Here is a 6,661-nt window from a genome sequence, read left to right on the forward strand (position 1 = left end):
AGGGTAGATCATATTGAAGGTGCACATAGGGTCATTCAGAATAACTTCACACACACCCGCTACTGTGTATTTCCAAGTCTAATTCTGTCACTAAAACCCATACCTGTCACCCAGCGCCTAAATACTAGGCCTCAAATTTATATCCCGCTAAATCTCTCGTTACCGCTGTCCTGTTGTAGCTGGGAAAGTTATTTAGTGTCCGTCAAAGCACATTTTTTGTTCTGGGTTGAAGTACAATTCCCAATTTAGCAATTTCATAATTTAGTGGTTTCTGCTATATCAGAGCTATTTGAAATCTATCCCTAAAAGGGTATATAATATTCAAGGTGCACATTGGGTCATTCAGAATAACTTCACACACACCCGCTACTGTGTATTTCCAAGTCTAATTCTGTCACTAAACCCATACCTGTCACCCAGCGCCTAAATACTAGGCCTCAAATTTATATCCTGCTAAATCTCTCGTTACCGCTGTACTGTTGTTGCTTGGAAAGATATTTAGTGTCCGTCAAAGCACATTTTTTGTTCTGGGTTGAAGTACAATTCCCAATTTAGCAATTTCATAATTTAGTGGTTTCTGCTATATCAGAGCTATTTGAAATCTATCCCTAAAAGGGTATATAATATTCAAGGTGCACATTGGGTCATTCAGAATAACTTCACACACACCCGCTACTGTGTATTTTCAAGTCTAATTCTGTCACTAAACCCATACCTGTCACCCAGCGCCTAAATACTAGGCCTCAAATTTATATCCTGCTAAATCTCTCGTTACCGCTGTACTGTTGTTGCTGGGCAAGATATTTAGTGTCCGTCAAAGCACATTTTTTGTTCTGGGTTGAAATACAATTCCCAATTTAGCAATTTCATAATTTAGTGGTTTCTGCTATATCAGAGCTATTTGAAATCTATCCCTAAAAGGGTATATAATATTCAAGGTGCACATTGGGTCATTCAGAATAACTTCACACACACCCGCTACTGTGTATTTCCAAGTCTAATTCTGTCACTAAACCCATACCTGTCACCCAGCGCCTAAATACTAGGCCTCAAATTTATATCCTGCTAAATCTCTCGTTACCGCTGTACTGTTGTTGCTGGGCAAGATATTTAGTGTCCGTCAAAGCACATTTTTTGTTCTGGGTTGAAATACAATTCCCAATTTAGCAATTTCATAATTTAGTGGTTCCTGCTATATCAGAGCTATTTGAAATCTATCCCAAAAGGGTATATAATATTCAAGGTGCACATAGGGTCATTCAGAATAACTTCACACACACGCTTCTGTGCATTTCCAAGTCTAATTCTGTCACTAAATCCATACCGGTCACCCAGCGCCTAAATACTAGGCCTCAAATTTATATCCCGCTGAATTTGAATACAATACATTGGGCCAAATAATATATTTGTTGTTGTGGTGAACCATAACAATGAGAAAAACATCTAGTAAGGGACGCGGACGTGGACATGGTCGTGGTGGTGTTAGTGGACCCTCTGGTGCTGGGAGAGGACGTGGCCGTTCTGCCACATCCACACGTCCTAGTGTACCAACTACCTCAGGTCCCAGTAGCCGCCAGAATTTACAGCGATATATGGTGGGGCCCAATGCCGTTCTAAGGATGGTAAGGCCTGAGCAGGTACAGGCATTAGTCAATTGGGTGGCCGACAGTGGATCCAGCACGTTCACATTATCTCCCACCCAGTCTTCTGCAGAAAGCGCACAGATGGCGCCTGAAAACCAACCCCATCAGTCTGTCACATCACCCCCATGCATACCAGGGAAACTGTCTCAGCCTCAAGTTATGCAGCAGTCTCTTATGCTGTTTGAAGACTCCGCTGGCAGGGTTTCCCAAGGGCATCCACCTAGCCCTTCCCCAGCGGTGAAGACATAGAATGCACTGACGCACAACCACTTATGTTTCCTGATGATGAGGACATGGGAATACCACCTCAGCATGTCTCTGATGATGACGAAACACAGGTGCCAACTGCTGCGTCTTTCTGCAGTGTGCAGACTGAACAGGAGGTCAGGGATCAAGACTGGGTGGAAGACGATGCAGGGGACGATGAGGTCCTAGACCCCACATGGAATGAAGGTCGTGCCACTGACTTTCACAGTTCGGAGGAAGAGGCAGTGGTGAGACCGAGCCAACAGCGTAGCAAAAGAGGGAGCAGTGGGCAAAAGCAGAACACCCGCCGCCAAGAGACTCCGCCTGCTACTGACCGCCGCCATCTGGGACCGAGCACCCCAAAGGCAGCTTCAAGGAGTTCCCTGGCATGGCACTTCTTCAAACAATGTGCTGACGACAAGACCCGAGTGGTTTGCACGCTGTGCCATCAGAGCCTGAAGCGAGGCATTAACGTTCTGAACCTGAGCACAACCTGCATGACCAGGCACCTGCATGCAAAGCATGAACTGCAGTGGAGTAAACACCTTAAAACCAAGGAAGTCACTCAGGCTCCCCCTGCTACCTCTTCTGCTGCTGCCGCCTCGGCCTATTCTGCTGCTGCCGCCTCGGCCTCTTCCTCCGCCTCTGGAGGAACGTTGGCACCTGCCGCCCAGCAAACAGGGGATGTACCACCAACACCACCACCACCACCTCCGTCACCAAGCGTCTCAACCATGTCACACGCCAGCGTTCAGCTCTCCATCTCACAAACATTTGATAGAAAGCGTAAATTCCCACCTAGCCACCCTCGATCCCTGGCCCTGAATGCCAGCATTTCTAAACTACTGGCCTATGAAATGCTGTCATTTAGGCTGGTGGACACAGACAGCTTCAAACAGCTCATGTCGCTTGCTGTCCCACAGTATGTTGTTCCCAGCCGGCACTACTTCTCCAAGAGAGCCGTGCCTTCCCTGCACAACCAAGTATCCGATAAAATCAAGTGTGCACTGCGCAACGCCATCTGTAGCAAGGTCCACCTAACCACAGATACGTGGACCAGTAAGCACGGCCAGGGACGCTATATCTCCCTAACTGCACACTGGGTAAATGTAGTGGCAGCTGGGCCCCAGGCGGAGAGCTGTTTGGCGCACGTCCTTCCGCCGCCAAGGATCGCAGGGCAACATTCTTTGCCTCCTGTTGCCACCTCCTCCTTCTCGGCTTCCTCCTCCTCTTCTTCCACCTGCTCATCCAGTCAGCCACACACCTTCACCACCAACTTCAGCACAGCCCGGGGTAAACGTCAGCAGGCCATTCTGAAACTCATATGTTTGGGGGACAGGCCCCACACCGCACAGGAGTTGTGGTGGGGTATTGAACAACAGACCGACGAGTGGTTGCTGCCGGTGAGCCTCAAGCCCGGCCTGGTGGTGTGTGATAATGGGCGAAATCTCGTTGCAGCTCTGGGACTAGCCAATTTGACGCACATCCCTTGCTTGGCGCATGTGCTGAATTTGGTGGTGCAGAAGTTCATTCACAACTACCCCGACATGTCAGAGCTGCTGCATAAAGTGCGGGCCGTCTGTTCGCGCTTCCGGCGTTCACATCCTGCCGCTGCTCGCCTGTCTGCGCTACAGCGTAACTTCGGCCTTCCCGCTCACCGCCTCATATGCGACGTGCCCACCAGGTGGAACTCCACCTTGCACATGCTGGACAGACTGTGCGAGCAGCAGCAGGCCATAGTGGAGTTTCAGCTGCAGCACGCACGGGTCAGTCGCACTACAGAACAGCACCACTTCACCACCAATGACTGGGCCTCCATGCGAGACCTGTGTGCCCTGTTGCGCTGTTTCGAGTACTCCACCAACATGGCCAGTGGCGATGACACCGTTATCAGCGTTACAATACCACTTCTATGTCTCCTTGAGAAAACACTTAGGGCGATGATGGAAGAGGAGGTGGCCCAGGAGGAGGAGGAGGAGGAGGAGGAAGAGGGGTCATTTTTAGCACTTTCAGGCCAGTCTCTTCGAAGTGACTCAGAGGGAGGTTTTTGGCAACAGCAGAGGCCAGGTACAAATGTGGCCAGCCAGGGCCCACTACTGGAGGACGAGGAGGACGAGGATGAGGAGGAGGTGGAGGAGGATGAGGATGAAGCATGGTCACAGCGGGGTGGCACCCAACGCAGCTCGGGTCCATCACTGGTGCGTGGCTGGGGGGAAAGGCAGGACGATGACGATACGCCTCCCACAGAGGACAGCTTGTCCTTACCCCTGGGCAGCCTGGCACACATGAGCGACTACATGCTGCAGTGCCTGCTCAACGACAGCAGAGTTGCCCACATTTTAACCTGTGCGGACTACTGGGTTGCCACCCTGCTGGATCCATGCTACAAAGACAATGTGCCCACCTTACTTCCTGCACTGGAGCGTGATAGGAAGATGCGCGAGTACAAGCGCACGTTGGTAGACGCGCTACTGAGAGCATTCCCAAATGTCACAGGGGAACAAGTGGAAGCCCAAGGCCAAGGCAGAGGAGGAGCAAGAGGTCGCCAAGGCAGCTGTGTCACGGCCAGCTCCTCTGAGGGCAGGGTTAGCATGGCAGAGATGTGGAAAACTTTTGTCAACACGCCACAGCTAACTGCACCACCACCTGATACGCAACGTGTTAGCAGGAGGCAACATTTCACTAACATGGTGGAACAGTACGTGTGCACACCCCTCCACGTACTGACTGATGGTTCGGCCCCATTCAACTTCTGGGTCTCTAAATTGTCCACGTGGCCAGAGCTAGCCTTTTATGCCTTGGAGGTGCTGGCCTGCCCGGCAGCCAGCGTTTTGTCTGAACGTGTATTCAGCACGGCAGGGGGCGTCATTACAGACAAACGCAGCCGCCTGTCTACAGCCAATGTGGACAAGCTGACGTTCATAAAAATGAACCAGGCATGGATCCCACAGGACCTGTCCGTCCCTTGTCCAGATTAGACATTAACTACCTCCCCATAACCATATATTATTGGACTCCAGGGCACTTCCTCATTCAATCCTATTTTTATTTTCATTTTACCATTATATTGCAAGGCTACCCAAAGTTGAATGAACCTCTCCTCTGCCTGTGTGCTAGGCCTAAATATATGCCAATGGATTGTTGCAGTGGTGGCTGACGTGAAGCCTCATTCTCTGCTATGACATGCAGACTGATTCTCTGGTGACATGAAGCCAGATTGTCTGTTACGGGACCTCTCTCCTCTGCCTGGGTGCTGGGCCTGAATTTATGACAATGGACTGTTGCAGTGGTGGCTGACGTGAAGCCTGATTCTCTGCTATGACATGCAGACTGATTCTCTGCTGACATGAAGCCAGATCCTCTGTTGCGGGACCTCTCTCCTCTGCCTGGGTGCTGGGCCTAAATTTATGAAAATGGACTGTTGCATTGGTGGCTGACGTGAAGCCTGATTCTCTGCTATGATATGAAGACTGATTCTCTGCTGACATGAAGCCAGATTGTCTGTTACGGGACCTCTCTCCTCTGCCTGGGTGCTGGGCCTAAATTTATGAAAATGGACTCTTACAGTGGTGGGTGACGTGAAGCCTGCTTCTCTGCTATGACATGAAGACTGATTCTCTGCTGACATGAAGCCAGATCCTCTGTTACGGGACCTCTCTCCTCTGCCTGGGTGCTGGGCCTAAATATCTGACAATGGACTGTTGCATTGGTGGCTGACGTGAAGCCTGATTCTCTGCTATGATATGAAGACTGATTCTCTGCTGACATGAAGCCAGATTGTCTGTTACGGGACCTCTCTCCTCTGCCTGTGTGCTAGGCCTAAATATATGCCAATGGATTGTTGCAGTGGTGGCTGACGTGAAGCCTGATTCTCTGCTATGACATGCAGACTGATTCTCTGGTGACATGAAGCCAGATCCTCTGTTACGGGACCTCTCTCCTCTGCCTGGGTGCTGGGCCTAAATTTATGAAAATGGACTGTTGCAGTGGTGGGTGACGTGAAGCCTGATTCTCTGCTATGACATGCAGACTGATTCTCTGGTGACATGAAGCCAGATCCTCTGTTACGGGACCTCTCTCCTCTGCCTGGGTGCTGGGCCTAAATATCTGACAATGGACTGTTGCATTGGTGGCTGACGTGAAGCCTGATTCTCTGCTATGACATGCAGACTAATTCTCTGCTGACATGAAGCCAGATTGTCTGTTACGGGACCTCTCTCCTCTGCCTGGGTGCTGGGCCTAAATTTATGAAAATGGACTGTTGCAGTGGTGGGTGACGTGAAGCCTGATTCTCTGCTATGACATGAAGACTGATTCTCTCCTGACATGAAGCCAGATTGTCTGTTACGGGACCTCTCTCCTCTGCCTGGGTGCTGGGCCTAAATTTATGAAAATGGACTGTTACAGTGGTGGGTGACGTGAAGCCTGATTCTCTGCTATGATATGAAGACTGATTCTCTGCTGACATGAAGCCAGATTGTCTGTTACGGGACCTCTCTCCTCTGCCTGGGTGCTGGGCCTAAATTTATGAAAATGGACTCTTACAGTGGTGGGTGACGTGAAGCCTGATTCTCTGCTATGACATGAAGACTGATTCTCTGCTGACATGAAGCCAGATTGTCTGTTACGGGACCTCTCTCCTCTGCCTGGGTGCCGGGGCCTAAATATCTGAGAATGGACTGTTCCAGTGGTGGGTGACGGGAAGCCAGATTCTCTGCTATGGAACCTCTCTCCAATTGATTTTGGTTAATTTTTATTTATTTAATTTTTAT

The sequence above is a fragment of the Bufo gargarizans genome, unplaced genomic scaffold, assembly GCF_014858855.1.
Source record: "Bufo gargarizans isolate SCDJY-AF-19 unplaced genomic scaffold, ASM1485885v1 original_scaffold_1883_pilon, whole genome shotgun sequence".
Lineage (NCBI taxonomy): Eukaryota > Metazoa > Chordata > Amphibia > Anura > Bufonidae > Bufo > Bufo gargarizans.